This window comes from Tachypleus tridentatus, chromosome 6, assembly GCF_004210375.1.
Source record: "Tachypleus tridentatus isolate NWPU-2018 chromosome 6, ASM421037v1, whole genome shotgun sequence".
Classification (NCBI taxonomy): Eukaryota; Metazoa; Arthropoda; class Merostomata; order Xiphosura; family Limulidae; genus Tachypleus; species Tachypleus tridentatus.
In genome coordinates this window covers 162,188,113-162,207,720 of record NC_134830.1, presented here as the reverse complement: position 1 = coordinate 162,207,720, position 19,608 = coordinate 162,188,113, and the positions used below count along the sequence as shown (strand labels likewise).

At 38.3% G+C, this 19,608-nt stretch overlaps 1 pseudogene across 1 annotated transcript in view; it reads right to left on the bottom strand.

The window, feature by feature from the left end:
- The window catches only part of LOC143251800 (metabotropic glutamate receptor 4-like), a 61,840-nt pseudogene that overhangs the window by 3,261 nt on the left and 38,971 nt on the right, over positions 1-19,608 (bottom strand). Inside the window, exons 4-5 of the transcript XR_013028651.1 lie at positions 12,965-13,109; positions 4,660-5,197 (exon numbers count right to left, since the gene is read on the bottom strand). The product of XR_013028651.1 is annotated as a metabotropic glutamate receptor 4-like (transcript). The remainder of the gene's footprint in view (positions 1-4,659; positions 5,198-12,964; positions 13,110-19,608) is intronic.

Sequence of the window (19,608 nt, the reverse complement as noted above, 5' to 3'; positions counted from 1 at the left end):
TTCAAATTTCTCAGAACGGAACTTTCCTGAAAATTTCAAATATGTTGATCGGTGCATATCACACAAGTAGCTTTCTGGTTTCCTCAAAGAAGTACTTTTCTCCTCATTCTTCACGACACTCAGAGTCCACTTTTCTTCTTTTAAAAGCAGCCATAACGATGGGTGAAGAAAAAACAGGATCTGAAAATAAAAAACACAGAACGCTGTGAGAAAAGTATTGTACTGGTCCAAGAACGCACAAACAAAATATATTGAAACGTATGTACGTTTGCCACGACACTTACCTGAGAACGAGTTACGAAAAGCGCATAACCCGATTACTAAGAGAAATGAGCTTGCTGAAGCGGTAACCCTCGGCTGCTGAATTTACAAGACGAGTCGATAGGACGAGGGTTAAGTCTGTACTTGTTTTCGAAATCCTAATGCTTTCATACATACGTGCCTTGGTATGAATAAACGGGCAGCAAGGACGATAGAATAATTTTCCTATTGGTTAAAAATGCGCGTGACAGCCTTGTTTCTTTTTTATCATGACGTCTTGTGTTTTCCAGCTTAAAGCGACCATCGGTGTGATTTATTTTGTTATGACAGTCGGACATTTGATGAAATGTCACTTTTTATTTCCAAGCGGCTAGCTGCTGGTGGGCCGGACAAAATGACCTAGAGGGCCGTAGTTTGGTGACCCCTGTTCTAGACCCATAGTTTTAACACGCAGTGGTCTTACTGAACTTATGTCTAGTTACTTTGATCCCATCCTGACCCATTAGTTCATGAACTCTCCACTTACATTAAAGACACCAATGACGCATCACACACACACAAAATTCAAATTTTGAATGTAAATCAAATTCTGTTATTTTATTCATACCTTACGTATCGTCTACCATCATTCCACGTGAAGATGAACGCAAGACCCTAAAACACTATATTGACAGAATGAATACCCTAGATCCACCGAATGAAACCCTGTTCTATCTTTAATCACCCTTTCTTTTGATACCAAATTCTATAAACAAGAGTCCGGCATGACCAGGCGGTTAGGGCACTCGACTCGTAATCTGAGAGCCACGGGTTCGAATCTCCGTCACACCAAACATGCTCGCCTGTTTAGCCGTAAGTGCGTTAAAATGTGACAGCCAACCTCACTATTCTTTGGTAAAAGTGTAGCCCAAGAGTTGGCGGTGGGTGGTGATGACTAACAGTCTTCCCTCTAGTCTTACACTACTAAATTAAGGACAACTTGCGCAGATAGCCCTTGGGTAGCTTTGCGCGAAATATAAAACAAACAAATCTATAAGCAATAAAGTGTGTAGCCATGGCTTCCAAAAATAGACCTCTTGTACTCTAACCTCGTTGATGGTTACACACTGAAGATTGCACATTTCGGAACTGCACAGCCAGCGTTCCTGTTTTATATTGATTATATTTCCGCTATATCGACCAGCACTAATGATGAACGAGATGTCTTTGTTTATTTTGTTCACTTCTTTCACGTCTTCTGTTTCTCACCAAATCATTTCATTTTTTCACATAAATATTTCCGTGACTGATGAGTGCCATCTCGCGACGTCTTACATTACAAATACACATAGTTACTTACATTTCCACTTCAGACAACTCCGATACGTTATGGGAAACATTAACAACTCGCCAGATTGGTTACACCTCGCCAGGTTGCTTGGGCTCTACAGCAACAACCCAGATAAGAATACCAAATCCATAAACATTCTCCACTTTGTCGAAAAACGTGGCTATCCTAATTTTCTTTTCCATCACATTAATATAATCTACACACTAACGACAAACAAATTTATCTTTCGAGAATTTGCTTACGTCATAGCAGTAATTGTAACACCAATATCGTCAGAGATAATTCGAAATTTCCAACGACAGCATTCAACCTTTCTGCAACTAACCTCCCTACTTGCACAAATTATCAACGCACCTACTCAGCCCCACGTTAGTACAGCGGTATGTCTACGGACTTACAACGCTAAAATCAAGGGTTCGATTTTCCTCGGTGGGGTCAGCAGATAGCCTGATGTGGCTTTGCTATAAGAAAACTATAAAAACACAAATATACCCACTCAAGATACTTCCACAACATAACACAGTACAATACAATCTGTTACATGTTCCCTAAAAAACCTATCATCTCTTATGAAAGAGACATTAACACTAAAGATTGTCAAGTTCCGAACAACATACAACTATCATCTGATACCCAAGTTGGTACGAACAGTTGTCAGATGAGTAGATGCAACATTTGACATAACAATGAGTATGTTAGAGGACCTAGCTCAACGGATTCTGCGAATAACCATTTTACCTATATAACTAAATGTTTAGTCTATTGTTTCTCACGACTGTGATCAAATTTACGTAGGAGAAACTTGCCGAACGTACACGAGAACACTTACGTAGCATATTGATTAAACATCAAGATAAACCTGGGGCTGAGCACTTATTATTCTCTTGAGCACTTTAAAATGCTTGCCTTACATCGTGTCCCATCTAATACCAATGAAAGAATCACAATCGAAAACGCCTCTCACTGGCACAGTGGCACGTTTACAGATTTGCAACGTTAGACACTGAGTTTAGATAGCCGTGATAAAAAGACCACAGGTAGTTCATTGTGTGGCCCTGCATGGCCAGGAGGTTAAGGCGCTCAACTCGTATTCTTAAGGTCGCGAGTTTGAATCCCCGTTGTACCAAACATACTCGCCCTTTCAACCGTGGGGGCATTATAATGTGACGATCAACCCCACTATTCGTTGGAAGAAGAGTAGCCCAAGAGATAGCGGCGAGTGGTGATGACTAGCTGCCTTCACTCTAGTCTTACACTACTAAATTAGGGAAGGCTAGCGCATATAGTCCTTTTGCAGCTTTGCGCGAAATTAAAAAAAAAACAACAACCAAAAAAACAAGACAGTTCATTGTGTAACTTTGTGTTTAACTACAAACAATGGAAAAATAAATTATTTTAAATTAGGTTGATTAAATCCTTTGGGTATTAACAAACGGTCCAACTTTTCATATTTAAAAAAAAAGACTGAATTTATTATCTTAAAATGTTTAAGTTGTTTCTTTCTTTGTTCTGTAAAGTTATTATGTGTTTCTAATCATTTTTAATACCGTTTCTAATCGCCATCTTTGTTATACTGTTTTTACTATATTGTTTAGCTCTCGTAGTTTTATCTCACGTTACCTTGTATTATTTCGTATATTGCTTTTGAAGAAGATTTGGTTCAAATGTCGTTAAGTAAACATGTTGTCAGCACAGTTTTTAAAGGTAAACATGTTATCAGCACAGTTTTTAAAGGTAACGTTTCTCTAGATTCTAATTTCTTTATTTTATCACTTCCGCATCTTTATACACATACATACATATATATATATATTCGTAAAAAATAGTGCATTTTGATAGTTTGTTTTTTTTAATTTCGCGCAGCGCTACACGAGATCTATCTGCGCTAATCGTCGCTAGTTTAGCAGTATAAGACTAGGTAGGGCAGCTAGTCATCACTACCCATCGCCAACTCTTGGGCCACTCTTTTACCAACGAATAGTGGGATTGACCATCACATCATAACGTCACCACGGCTGAAAGGACGAGCATGTTTGGCGCGACGGGGATTCGAACCCGCGACCCTCATATTACAAGTCAAACGCCTGAACCCACCTGGCCATGCCAGGCCCACAAGGAAGGACTGAGGTAAAACAGCAGATCCAAACCTCTGAATAATTATATTGGTTTGGTATAACTTAAAAAAAACAGTAAACGAATTATACTAGCATGAGGCATCCCATCCAGTTGGTACAGCGGTAAGTATACGGATTTACAACGCTAAGATCAGAGGTTCGATTCCCCTCGGTGGACTCAGCAGATATCCAGATGTGTCTTTGTTATAAGAAAACACACACACACACATCCAGTTATCTGAATAAACTAGTGTAGCTTCCAGCACCACCCATTTATTAAGTCTACTGTCAGTTAGTGCCTTTCTACCATATTGGGTGCTGGATGCTACCTTCAGGAGGTACGTTTTCAACTTACTTACCTTAGTACCTTATTTTATCATTTTTATTTCAATTATTTTTTCTTCTCTACTTGGGAGAGCCGTCACATTCCCACAACTGTCTGCAGGTAGAGAAGGGTGATATAGATGTGGGACGTTGTGGGCCTGAGCACCCACATCTCGCTCTCCTAATTTTTATTTTTTGTATCTATTGCTACTCTTTTATTTCGTATGTGAGACTATCGAATGGAAGTCAAAACTGATAGAAGATGTATCCCCACCGCAATGTGAGTCCTATTTCCGCAGTCTCCTCCAAACCACAGGGTACATTTTGTAATCGCACATTATAGCTTGTATCCCAGGATTTTTTCAATTATTGAAACGGTTTTTTAAAGTTATTTTTGTTTTGGCTTGTTTTAAAGTTATATATACAAATATATTGTGTTATAAACGCATGTCTCCAGTGTATACAGACTTACAGGGCTAAGTCCGGGGTTTGATTCACTGCGCTGGAGACAGCATATAGCCCAATGTAATTTTGTTCTTAAACAATCAAAAAATCTCTAGTTTATAGCTAGAAAACTATCTGTACTGCACTTACCACGGGTATCGAACCCTAGTTTAATTTGATGATTACCTGTGAAATGGACTTTGTACAAGTATGTGAGCAGCTCTGTTCCATCGATGGGATTCATACGCTGACAAAGACCGGGTCTACCACCGCACAGATTCTGATGCATATCTCGAAAAAGCGTAGGCGAAGCTGAGAACAGCGTCGCTAACGAACTGTAGCTGCCTTTCAGATTCGTATCCATTAGTGTACGTCATCACTTCGTCACCGCTACACTGTCTGTTGTAGTTCTGGTTGTAAGGCGTAACGGTGCTGTTGGGCCACTTGCAATGAAAATACTGTTCCCAATACTCTACAAACCAGGGATTTCTTCGATTATTCTTCACGTTTAAACTTAAGAAGTAGTCATCGAAACCTTCCACGGGATGGGCACGAGGCTGTACAGACAGCGTCCCTTCTACTTGAGGTTCGTTACCATCAAACACGAGGGCACGTGCACTCCAACCGTCACTTCCTATCCACGAGAAGTAGCCCGTGACATTGTTTCTTTTGACAGCCCGCATCACTTCAGCGACTTCTTGATCAGATCCGAAAATGATCACTCCTTCAGAAATATACAAACAAACAAACAAACAAGATATTGTGAGGGTTTAAACTGGAAAACTGGAGAGTTGTATTCATTGTTAAAACCACGACAACGACAAAAACAACAACGATCTAATACTTCAGAAAATAATGTTTTTTATTGCCTAATCCTTAAATTAATTACAGAGCGTTTCCTTTATCCCTTTGAAATCGTAATGGCGAAACGCTGGCGTGTATGAAATGAATAATTTCATTTTCTGGAATAATCCCTCACCCTTTTGAGTCAGCAGTACGTCTACGAAATTACAACATTAAAACTCGGGGTTTGACTACCGGCGGTGGATACTACATATAGCCCACTGTGGCTTTGCTCTCAGTTTCTGAAATGATAGAACATGTTTTATTTGTTTATTTATTTTTAAAGTAGAAGGGGCGTCAGTAATCAGGTTTTTTCATTAAACAAAGTTAGTTGTATAACTGAAAACTCTGAAAATCTTCATCAGTCCTTTGTAGGTTTAAGGAAATTGTAGACAATTTAGTTTATTTAATCTACCTGACAGGTTTAAAACATTCCTATTCTACGACACCCATCAATAATGAAATATTACTGTCCAACCTATCTGGTAAAAATGAAGCAGCCCTGGACTACGTTTTATTTGTTTCCGAGACATGGATCGAGTTATGATTAAAAATAAAACTGAAACATTCAAATATTTATTAGGCTGAGATCAATGTAACAATAAAACGTGGTTTGAGAATTTTAGTTTAGAATGAATGTGCTTTTACTTTGTGACAAAAAACTCACTTGAAATAAAAATGTATCTCCAAACAGCTGGTATGGGTATTAACACTTTTATTGATAAGCAGAGAACAAGGTTTCGACCTTCCTAGGTCATCTTCAGGTTGACCGGAAGTGTTAATACCCATACCAGCCGTTCAGAGAATGTACTTTTTATTTCTTTGTTTACTTTTTGCGTTATTCTATCTTATGACATTCATCGAGACTTGTAATCTGAGGGTCGCAGGTTCGAATCTTCGTCGCACCAAACATGCTCGCCCTTTCAGCTGTGGGGGGCGATATAATGTAACGGTCAATCCCACTATTCGTTGGTAAAAGAGTAGCCCAAGAGTAGATGATGGGTGGTGAGCTTACACTGCTAACTTAGGGACGGATAGCGTAGATAGCCCTCGTGTAGCTTTGCGCGAAATTCAAAACGAACAAACAAACATTCAGCGAAATGTTTCGTGCTCCGTTTCTCCTCACTGTGATATAAAGAATAAATGTGGACTGGAATTAAACACAAAAACTACACAATGGGTTATCTGTGTTCTGCCCACGACGGGTATCAAAATTCGGTTTTTAGCAGTGTGAGCCCTCAGACATAACGCTGTGCCACTGAGGGTTAGTCAACTGTTTGTCTCGCGTTATCGCAAAACACAATAACAATAAAAACAACAAATCACATAAATATAATAATAATAATATTACATATGTGTCAGGAAGCAAAATCAGTTTGTATCCATGTTGGTTCATTGTGATATAAAAAAGTTCATTCAAACAGATTTGATAATCCTACATCTCATAATTTCGAAAGTCCTGGCAATAGAAAACTAAAACACATCCGAATACAACGTTTATTTATTTAATTTTTAGATATCACAAAATTTAAAATTATCCGAATATCACAGATATTATCTGTTGTAGTTCTTCTAAAGAAACGTTCATAAAGCACATAAAAGGAATTTAAACTTCAGACTGACAGACGACAGGAATATTTAAGTTCAGTCACGTGCGGTATGGACAGCGCTGAGGCGTATAATGGCTTCTTAAGAATGACCGTTTAGATCACGAGAAACATAAACTGATATCGTGACCCTGTTAAAGGTATGATTCACTAACCACTCTTTGTTTGAAACAAACAGCACTATGGAACTTAATTTCGTTTTTGGTTTGTTGTTTTTTTGAACAGTTCATTTGGTTTGTTCGAATTTCGCACAAAGCTATACGAAAGCTATCTGCGCTAGCTGTCTATAACTTAACAGTATAACTATACGAAAGCTGTCTGCGCTAGCTGTCTATAACTTAACAGTATAAGACTGCAGGAAAAGTGACTAGTCATCATCACCCACTGTCAACTCTTGGGCTACTGTTTTACCAACAAATAGTGGGATTGACCGTCACATTATGATGCCCCACACGGCTGAAAAGGCAGGTAAATTTAGTGGGATGACGGTTCGAACCCGCGACTCTTTCCTCTAGTCTTACACTACAAAGTAGGAACGGCTAGCGCAGATAGCTTTCGTGTAGCTTTGCGCGAAATGAAAAAACAAACAAACAATTATCCCATAATGATAAATCTACGAGCCACGTGACTGAAATTACGACTAGTAATATATCAGCGAGTATCGCTATTTGTTATCTTAGAACGATATACCTGACAGCAGACACAGGGTTCCAAGTAAAATTACGCATCTTTATGCTAAAGACTTCACGCTTTGTATCAGAGTAAATTTTAACCGTGAAAGATTTTTAGAATATGTAATTTACTACTTATCTGAAATAATGGAAAACAGTCGTACTTTTCTCAGGCTACTTTGGAAATGTATAACAGCAATGTATGTTAGAAAGATTTTAAGCCATGGACGTTCTGTTAAAGCTCGTGCATCTATTGCTCCATAAAAGCCAACAAATGACTGCTCGATGTAGTTATGTGTATGTGGAACGTAATTGGTTGATTATCTCGTTTCTACACATTGCAGGCAATTGGAATTCTCTTCCACGTTCGAACTTAACGGGAAATACATCAAACATCCTTTTGCAAATCACGTTTTGAATTAATTAGAACAAAATGATAGAAGACGAATATTGTAACTACTTTGGGTTTTCTTTTAATATTCAATCATTATACACTTTAGGAATTGGTAAACTTTTTACTGTATTTATTGCCATTTAAACTCACTATTTCAAATTTAGGTAGAAATTCTCAATATAAAGATGCAAGTATAATATATATATATTACTGCGATGACCTTTTCTGACGTATTTTTGGTTAGTTTGGCCAATATTCGGCATAAATTTTATCATTAAGACAAAGGTAACAAACTCGTATTTCAAAAGACCCAGAAACTCGAGGGCTTTCGAATAGTTAATTAATTTCACTTGTCGTCGTTCATAGAACGTGATAATACGAATAGAACCTCAAACACTACTGCATCTCTTTAGGCTCTAGAACAACAATCCAATGCTTAAAAGTGATACCCTTCAGTGTTATATTATTTAGAGCTATCCGGAAAGCTTTCTTCATTTCTTTATTTCACGGTGTTTCTCGAGTCTCCAGGTGTGAAGAGAGTGGTCAAGCGTGTTAAAATGTCCAACCACAGGACGTGCTTTGTTCTCTTTATCCGTCTAAACGTACATTTGTTTCCAAAAAAAAGTGAGTTATCATCAAACTCTCTTACAGCCGTGGCACAGCGGCACGTCTAGGGACGTACAATACTATAATTCGAGTTTCGATACCTGCAGTGGAAAGAACCGAGAGAGCCCACTGTGCCTAACTTCAGGCAGACAGGTAGTCTCTTACACTTGTTCTGGTTTGCCCCATATGTTGGAAGTTTTGGTTTTGAAATTCGATTAGTAAAGCTTGTTTGTTTAATGAATTTCTCGCAAAGCTACACGAGGGCTATCTGCATTAGCCGTCACTAATATAACAGAGTAAAACTAGAGGTAAGCCAGCTAGTCATCACCACCTACTGCCAACTCTTGGGCTACTCTTTTACCAACGAATAGTGGGATTGACATCACATCATAACGCCCCCCTCCTCAAGACTAAGAGGGCGAGCATGTTTGGTGTGACGGAGATTCGAACTCGTGACCTTCAGATTACGAATGTAGCGCACCCTAACCACCTGGCCGTGCCGGGCCTACATTAGTAAATATAATGTGTGTGTGTGTGTGGTGCAAGTTTAGGGTTTCGTTGTTTCGTGTTATTTTTCGTTGTCTTTTTCATAAGATTGGTCCGATTTGACAACGCTAATTAAATAAGATTTTCAAAGTTTTGTGACTTTTTTCTTTTTGAAAAGAAACCACAGAAGCATCAGGAACATTATATTTTAGTTGACCATCAAGTTAGAAACGTTTCTTCAGGATCTCGGGCTTCTTCAATTTTATATAATAGATGATGACCAGTTGAACATGGGAGAATATGGTTGTTGTTACCGCGCGTCGTCGCGTGAGATATCTTTAGCTTTGTCAGTTTATTTCATGACATAGTGTAATTATATGTCTCTGATTGTTTAACAGAATCAATGTGACTTTTATGGTTATTAGTGTCACGCAGAGTTTATTAGATCTGAGGGCTTGACTGCAAGTAATAATATATTTAATGTATTGAGGGTAACAACAGTTGTAGTCCAAGTATTGTGGTCTATCAGGCGGCTTCCGATCGAATTACATTTTTTTGTTTGTTTGGCAAATTTTCAATTACCTTCTACAGAAAGCCATATATAATTTACTGCTGTTACAAGTTTTATATGGCCAGGTGGGTTAAGGCGTTCGACTCGTAATCCGAGGGTCGCGAGTTCGAATCTCCGTCGCACCAAACGTGCTCGCTCTACAGCTGTGGGGGCGTTATAAAGTGACGGTCAGTCCTACTGTTCGTTGGTTAAAGAGTAGCCCAAGAGTTATTGGTGGGCGGTGATGACTAGCTGCTTTCCCTCTAGTCTTACACTACTAAATTAGGGACGGATAACACAGATAGCCCTCGTGTAGCTTTACGCGAAATTCAAAAACAAACAAGTTCTTTAGTCGATCTTTTTCCGTGTGTGTTTGCAGTTAGCTCGGGTCAAACGTTACTTTTTATTCACTTGTTATTAGTAATATGTGACTCGATTTCGTGACCTACTTTAGGTTCGTTCTTTCGCGTAATAATGTATTACTACTTTTCTCTTTAGAATTTTCATGGAAAATAATCTAACTTTTTCTGTTTTGTACATTTTTTATTTTATTCTGGTAAAAAAAATATTTGTTTCGTTGTTACAAAACAAATCACTTTTTTGATTTTCCTTAAAAGTTATTTATTTCACTCCTATAATGTTTTTTTATTAATTTCACGCAAAGCTACACGAAGGCTATCTGCGCTAGACGTTTCTAAGTTTGCAGTGTAGGACTAAAGGAAGATTGCTCGTCATCACCACCCACCGCCAACTCTTTTTACCAACGTATAATTGGATTTACCGTCACATTATAACGCACCCACAACTGAAAGGGCGAACATGTTTGGTGTTACATGGATTCGAACCCGCGATCCCCCACATTTTGAGATGATTGTACTAACAACCTGACCGTGCCGGGCTCCTACATCTATAATAAAATACAATGACTATAGCAGGTTCTCATTTCCACATATTAATCCATAAATTACACAGAAATATGTGGTTATTTATGTGTGTTTAATAGTGGTGTTGCTACCTTATCAAGATAGAACCTCCAGACTTACAACGCTGTAAGCTGGGTTTCGGTGCCGTGATGGGCAAAGCACGAGTAGCCCATTGTGTAGCTTTGTACTTAACAACAAACAAACAAAATTTTCAAAGTAGAATCATAGGACGCCCTGCGACCATGTTTAGAATAATAAGGATGGCATCCTCAAGTACGCTATTATTATTAGGGGCGTCACTATTTATGACAATATTCTAAGTGGGAAGGGCTGTGTTGAAAGACTAATACTTATTCGTTCCAGTTGCCCTTTTCAAAATAAAATAAAATAGCTGGGCGTGGCCAAGAAATCAATGAGGTAGACTACATATCCAAGAGTCTGTTATATTTTTAAAAAATACGCGACTTGTATTTGTGGCTTGAGAAAATGTGTTATAATTGTGGAAGTCAAATCCCACTATTCGATTGGAATAGTCGACGAGCTGGCGGTAGATGTTGTGGACTCTCTGCCTTCCATCGTGTCTATAAGTTTAAAGTTAGAAAGGGCTCGTACAGATAGTCTTTGTACAGCTTTGCGTAAAATATTCAAACAAATCAACGAAAACTAGGAGTATAAGACGCCCCTAAGCACAGCGATCAATTTATAGGGGAGAGATCCAAGGGCGTTAGTTGTTCTGTTGATGTCCTACTTCGTGTCCAAAGGACATTAATTAGTCCTTAGTTTACACTTGTTTACACCCATGTTTTATATGACATAAGCAACGCCTGATTATTACTTCTGGGGCATCTCTTTTTGATAAGGGTAAGACCTGAAAAATGCTAATTAATTCTTGGGTGTCTCTTTCACGGAAAGGGTGGAACGTCTAGAACACATCTGGAAATATTTGCTCAGTTAGACGACAGGGTGCTCACAAATATTGACAGTATGGTTTGTTTGTCAAATATTGACAGTATGATTTGTTTGTTTATTGCCAAACATAAATCTACACAATCGCCCGTCTGCGCTCTGCCCACCGTGACTATCGGAACCCGATTCTTAGTTTGTATGAATGACGGAAGAAGAGACAGATCTACATCTGTAATCGATCTTGGTAGAACAAGATGGGTTCCTCATATTGAGGCACTAGAAGTCAAATTCTTTAACACAAAGAACCTTACCGTCTTCTAACAAGATATCATTGGACAAACCGACACGAGAAACAAAGTACTGTCCAATGAAATAGAAGAGGGTAAAATCTAATACCAAAGAACGTTTTATGGTTTGTATTAAAGCATTACATCTTTATCTACTAATTTCCAAGATTGTGTGTGCGTGTGTGTTTTTTCTTATATCAAAGCCACATCGGGCTATCTTCTGAGCCCACCGAGGGGAATCGAACCCCTTATTTTAGAGTTATAAATCCGGAGACATACCGCTGTACTAGCGGGGGGGCAATTTCTAACAAGTAAGATTATTAAAAACATGTACTTCTAAGTAATAGTGGTATTAAAACAACATATTTCTAAGGTTTGGTTTAGTTTCGAATTTCGCGCAACAAAAGCTATCTGCGCTAGCAGTCCCTAATATATCAGTGGAAGGTAACTAGTCATCACCCTCCACCGCCAACTCTTTGCCAACTCTTTCATCAGCGATTAATCCTTACATTATAACGCCATTCAGCTGAAACGGTGAGAATGTTTGGTGGGTCGGAGACTCGAACCCGTGACCTGCGTTCTAACCACCAAGGTATGCTAGGAACGAGGAGAATTAAAATTACAAACTCCAAATAATAAACTGTTTAAAATGTTTGAAGACACAAGAATATCATAAAACGTGTGTTTCTAATGTTACTAATAATAACTGTACTTTTAATTTATTAATCGTTTAACTCTGTTGGGAAAGTACTCTAAAGAATGTAAGATACTGACAACGACAAAAGAGCAAACAAACAAACAGAATAACAAAGAAACTATGTAGATTTTAAATGGAATAAACAAATCGTACCTCAAGCTCATTGCCTAGACAGCAATTTTCGCATAAACAAACAAATTAACGTAGAAAGTACATAGAATATAATTGGAACAAATATATTTTATCTCGAGCTCGTTTCCTGGGCAACAGTTTTCACACAAACAAACAAAATAACGTAGAAACTACGTAGAATATACTTGGAACAAATATATTTTACCTCGAGCTCGTTTCCTGGGCAACACTTTTCACGCAAACAAACAAAATAACGTAGAAACTACGTAGAATTTAGGAGGAATAAACAAACATTTCCTCGAACTCGTTGCCTAGACAACAGTTTTCGGACAAACAAATGAAATAACGTAGAAAGTACGTAGACTTTAGGTGGAACAAAGAAATCTTACCTCGAGCTCGTTGTCTAGACAACAATTTTCGGACAATCTTGTCGTAAACTCCTTCCGAAGCTACTCCGGAATCTTTCGTTAACTTTTCTTTTATCGCTATACAAATATTGTGATGAGCCAGTTGTTCTTCTAGCACGTTAAAGGCCTAAAATACAGTAGTTATGCGCATGAGCAAAAACATATACTGTATATATTAAAATGATACAACATTAAAAATAGTTTGGTTTGAATTTCGCGCTAAGCTACACTAGGGATATTTCACTAATTCAACAGTGATTAGATGGAAGGCAGCCAGTCAACACCACCCACCGCCAACTCTTGGGTTGCTATTTTAATAATGAATAATGACCGTTAAGATGTACGGTAAAGGGTATTGAAACCCGTGACTCAGGCCCTTAAAAAGTCGTAATACCAAATCAGTTTTATATCTCCAAATGTAATACTTACCAATATTCACTCCTTTACTAGCGCAGGTATCTTAGTTGCTTTGCGCCATAAAACGCTAAACCCGTCAGCAACACCACCACTCCTTTACTAATAACACAAAATTTCGGATACTTGTGAAATTTTAAAATTTAGAAACGAAAGGAAACTTTCATACTCAAATCTGAGAGTTAGTTATTCGCATACCGTTTTCGCCAAAAAAAAAAGCCAAATCCTACTTTTTAATGAGAATAACAGTAGTAAAAGAGCTGAATTGAGGCAGTTGCTGTCTACTGACTCTGTTCTCTGTGTCAGCTCAAAATGTTAAACCATTATATGGAGGTAACAATTTGGTCACCTTCGCTGCACGAAGGTAGTCACACCTTGTGTAGCTGCACCAAACATGCTCGCCCTTTCAGCCGTGGGGGTGTTATAATGTTACATTCAATCCCACTATTCGTTGGTAAAAGAGTAGCCCAAGAGTTGGCAGTGAGTGATGATGACTAGCTGCCTAGTCTTACACTGCTAAATTAGGGACGGCTAGCGCAGATAGCCCTCGTGTAGCTTTGCGCGGAATTCAAACCAAGCACCCTAGCGGATAAAGCGTTAACTATTCAGAGCAATAATTCTTTATTAAGTTGTTATCAACCGTTCACAAGTATTCTTGGCGTAATTCAATTCGATTCGGGTTTTTTAAGTATTAGAAAGTATGTTTCAAGCATTTGTCAAATTTGTAATTTTAATCACAAAGTGGCATGGCATGGCCAAACGCGTAAGGCGTGCGACTCGTAATCCGAGGGTCGCGGGTTCGTGCCCGCATCGCGCTAAACATGCTCGCCCTCCCAGCCGTGGGGGCGTATAATGTTACGGTCAATCCCACTATTCGTTGGTAAAAGAGTAGCCCAAGAGTTGGCGGTGGGTGGTGATGACTAGCTGCCTTCCCTCTAGTCTTACACTGCTAAATTAGGGACGGCTAGCACAGATAGCCCTCGAGTAGCTTTGTGCGAAATTCCAAAACAAACAAACAAACAAATAAACACAAAAGGAGACATAAAATACAAGAGAATATTCATAAATAGTGGTTCACTCTTCCCGGTTTTGCAAAAACCAAAAAAAGATATTATTAATTACAAAGCAAAGAAACAGCTACACGAATTAAAAAAATAACAGCATGTAATATAGCCATTAATTGACAATAATAGCAGACATTTTTACATAATGAGAACAACAATCACCGGTTAGTGAATAGATTTTGAAACACAATTGAACCTGGGGTTTTGTAGATACAATTTTAATGCAACAGTTATTCATTGACTAATTTTTAATGGTGTAATTTCGTAGTATGAAGGCTGTCTGTTGAATTTCGCGCAAAGCTACTCGAAGACTATCTGCGCTAACTTTTCTAATTTAGATGTGATGTGTTAGAGGAAGCTAGTCAACACTGCTTACACCTAATTCTTGGACCGCTCTCATGGTATATTAAGATTAAATTTCAGGTTGTAACGCAGCTGAGAAGATGAGCAGAATAAACACGACTTGGTAAAGGCGCAAGAGGACCCGGCATGGCCACGTGACCCGGCATGGCCACGTGACCCGGCATGGCCAAGCGTGTGAAGGCGTGCGACTCGTAATCTGAGGGTCGCGGGTTCGCATCCCCGTCGCGCCAAACATGCTCGCCCTTTCAGCCGTGAGGGCGTTATAATGTGACGGTGAATCCCACTATTCGTTGGTAAAAGAGTAGCCCAAGAGTTGGCGGTGGGTGGTGATGAATAGCTGCCTTCTCTCTAGTCTTACACTGCTAAATTAGGGACGGCTAGTACAGATAGACCTCGAGTAGCTGTGTGCGAAATTCCAAAACAAAACAAACAAACAAAACAAAAGGCGTAAGAGAAGGTTCTTCATTGTCTGCCGTGTTGTACATTTTCTTAGCGAGGCCATTAGACGCAGTGTTATAGGTTCATAGGCGTATACGTAGTATATCTCACACAAATAATGACTCTTACTTTCATGCCCAGCATGTTCATGATGATTAATGACCTTACTTCATTAGTGTGTGCACGAAAAGAGTTTGCAAATTGTGAAAGACCATAGAAGTCAAAGGTAAATTGGGACAAATCAAAAGATTTGTGGTTGGGTATCTTTAGCATTCACGTTTTACAATGTACTGGGGTGAAGTAACTCGTGATGAATTTCGCGGAAAGCTACTCAAGGGCTATCTGCGCTAACCGTCCCTAAGTTAGCAGTATAAGACTAGAGGGAAGGCAACTAGTCATCACCACCCACCGCCAACTCTTGGGCTACTTTTTTACCAACGAATAGTGGAATTGACCGTCACATTATAACGCCCCCACGACTGAAAGGGGAGCATGTTTGGTGCGACGGGGATTCGAACCCGCGACTCTCCGATTACGATTCGAACGCCTTAACCCACCGGGTCATGCCCGACCTTCGAAACGTTGGCTCTTCTTTATTAGTAAAAATGTTAATACCCACACCAGCCGTCCTGCGATACAATTTACTGGATTTTTTGTTTCAAAGAACCCTATAATGGTATTAGAAATAACATTGTGTAACATAAATATTGTTTCTGGATAGTATGTGTTATTTCTTAATTGCTTGCGTTGTAAAAGTACAGAAAATGGCCATTATTCCCTTCAAACCTTGCTTTTGTGACCAGGATAATGAAATTTAGAAATTAACCTATTTTCTATGTAAAAATAGGCAAATTTGCAAATATTCATTTACATAAGGTCTGAATAAAACAACATATGAATCAAGATTTACATGTATTTATACTAAAGTTATACAACAATGTTTAGAAGTGAGTAGTTTTTCGAGATTTACGATGTGATGTAAATCACTTTCACGTATCAGCCCCCAAATATGCTTGAACTAAATTGGAATAAATGTTTGAATGAACTTAGGAAGGTTATCAATAGTTGGTTATGTAAAAATTATCTTTTAAAGGAATGTATTAATTTTTCAATTCTGTCAGTTCTTTCTGTGATGCCTGATCCTAATAAATACACACAAAGATTTATAACAGTAATAATAATATGACTGTTTTGGCACAATGGTATTCATTCTATTCCTTGTGATATATCAATAACAAGTGTGACTAAAAGTGGGCTGAATCTACACGACATCAAGATGAAATGACAAGCATTACGACTTAAATATACAGGGTGTTCGGAAAGTCACTGTGCACTTATATATTTATTAAGAGACATGTTTCAATATAGAATACATGAAGTAAATATGAATGACAATTATAAACAATGTTGAAAGTGACCCCCCGTTGGCATCGATACAGGCCTGGATCCTTCTTATTTTGTTTCTAAACACCGCTATCAGTTGCTGGCTTGAAATAGACTGAATAAAATATGATTACAAAACTACACAGTGACTTTCCGAACACCATGTATTAGTTTGTTTGTAATTAAGCACGAAGTTACACAGTGGGCTATTAGTGCTCTGCTCATCACGGGTATCGAAACCCGTTTTCTAGCGGTGTGAGTCCACAGATATATCGCTGTGCCTCTGGAAGGCAATTAGAAATCATTAACCATTTAAATATTGACAAACCATTATTAAGCAAATCATTAATGAAACATTAATTAAATGTACATGACAATTTAAAGTTAGATTGGATTATAATTAAATGTTATATCCAACCAAAATATATGAAAAAAAAATTCCATTGTTTTATAAAAAGTCGTTTTTTGGATTCGCTAAACCAGGATCATTATTGCCAGAAAGATTACAAGTAACTATGAAAGAACTATTATTTTTTTAATTTTAACATCAAAGCAGTGGATGGTAATTACATTTATAATGAATTTGTTATTAAGAGTGAAACCACTTGCAATAGAAATTTGTGTTATGAGGCAGTGCTGTTTTTTTTTTTAAACCTTCACATTAATAAATTGTTTATTGAAAGATTTTTCTACCTTGACAATATTAACAAATAAAAGCTTTGAACGATGTTTTCAAGCATTGTGGAGTGCCATACCCAATGTTGGAGAGAAGCGACTGAAAATTCTTTGGATTCAATGGGGACTCAGCAGATAGCCCCATGTGGCTTTGCTATAAAAAAGCAAACAAACTGTATTCAATGGAACACGGTTTTGGTTTATCACCATACAAAGTTTACATTCATCTTAATAATAAGATGGTTTCTAGTATCTCCGTTAAAGTTTTGTTTGTTTTTTTGTTTTTGAATTTCGCACAAAGCTACTCGAGGGCTATCTGTGCTAGCCGTCCCTAATTTAGCAGTGTAAGACTAGAGGGAAGGCAGCTAGTCATCACCACCCACCGCCAACTCTTGGGCTACTCTTTTACCAACTATTAGTGGGATTGACCGCACATTATAACGCCCTCACGGCTAAAAGGGCGAGCATGTTTGGCGCGACCGGGATGCGAACCCGCGACCCTCAGATTACGAGTCGCACGCCTTAACACGCTTGGCCATGCCGGGCCAAAATAAGGTTAACCACGGCTGAAAGGGCGAGCATGGGATGCGACGGGGATGCGAACCCGCGACCCTCAGATTAGGGGTCGCATGCCTTAACACGTTCGACTACGCCGGGCCACCGTTAAAGTTATGTACTAATACAAGCACTGACGATGTATGTGGCAGAATTTATATTGAAAGTATAAAGAAAACATAATGGTTGATGCTGGATATCTGTCACTATAAAAATCTGTAATAACTAATTACAGGTCCGGCATGGCCAGATGGTTAAGGCCCTCGACTCGTAATCCGAGGGTCGCGGGTTCAAATCCCCGTCGCACCAAACATGCTCGCTCTTTCAGCCGTTAGGGCGATATAATGTGACGGTCAATCCCACTATTCATTGGCAGAAAAGTAGTTCAAGAGTTGGCGGTAGGTGGTTATGATTAGCTGCCTTCCCTCCAGTCTTACGCTGCTAAATAAGGGACGGCTAGCGCAGATAGCCCTCGTGTAGGTTTGCGCGAAATTAAAAAAAACAGTCAAACAATAAATACCAAGTTCAAAACTATAAATAATTTATAATGACGTCTGTTGTCTTTATGGTCGATTTGGAGAAACAGTTGAACGTATTTACTTTGAATGTGAAGTTATACAACGTATTTTTGGAATTGTATTAAGTATTTGTTTTAATTATTATAAAGAATTCTGTTTGTATTACAAAGTTTAAATTAACCATGTTTTCTGTTGTAGTTTTTTTTTTATCTAGAAAGATCTCTACAGCCAATTATGTTTCATGCCATTTCATTGGTCAAATATATTCTGTTCACCAAAAAAACAAATGGGGGACTCTCGATGCGTTAGCGAAGGGTGGCGGGTTCGAATACCATACTTGAACATTTTTTGGTTGGTAACCCTCGAGTTGGTGGTGAGTGTTATTTAGTATAGCTGCCTTCCCTCTATATTATCACGTCAATTCAAAATCGGGGACAGCTATTGGTCGAGTACCTTTGCGCTAAATTCAAAATAAATAATTGATTTGTGCATTTTTATACTTGTATATTATTACTATTCTTCTGGCATGTCTGTGGACTTACAACGATAGAAACCTGGTTTCGATATTCGTAGTGGGCAGAGCACCGATAGCCCATTGTGTAACTATGTGCTTAATTGCAAACAAACAAAACCTCCTTTACTAAAGTAATTTCATTTCAAGCCCCTTCGAAATTAATTGCTCGTGTTATGATCTAGAGAAATTTAATATTAATAGAAAAAAAATAAAGTTATATAAAAATTGCTCAAGCATCGCGAACGTGGAAAAGTCAAGTAATATTATGCCACACCCATTCAGAGTTTCTTTAAAGGAATAGGCGGTCGTTTTCACGCTTAATATTATATTGTAAACGTGTGATTTTATCAGAAAAGCGATGAAAATTTGCTCCGACTTGTTCTAAAACACATAAAAAGTTTATTATGAAATTATGCTAATCGCACTGCATTGGATAGTGGTGCCCTCTATTAATTGGTTTTCTCAAACACAGCGAATCTACTCAATTCCTAATTCTCGTCTCCAGCACATAACACTCTATGTTTGAAAATGTTATTCAATGCTATAGATCTGAATATATTAATATAGGGTCAAACATACGTTTATTAAGATTAATGGTTGTAACCTTAAGCCTAAAGGTTTAGAGAAGAAAACATATAATTAATAGTGTAATTGATAACTCTGCCCTGCTTTGAAGCTGTTTAATTATAGTAGCGAAACGGA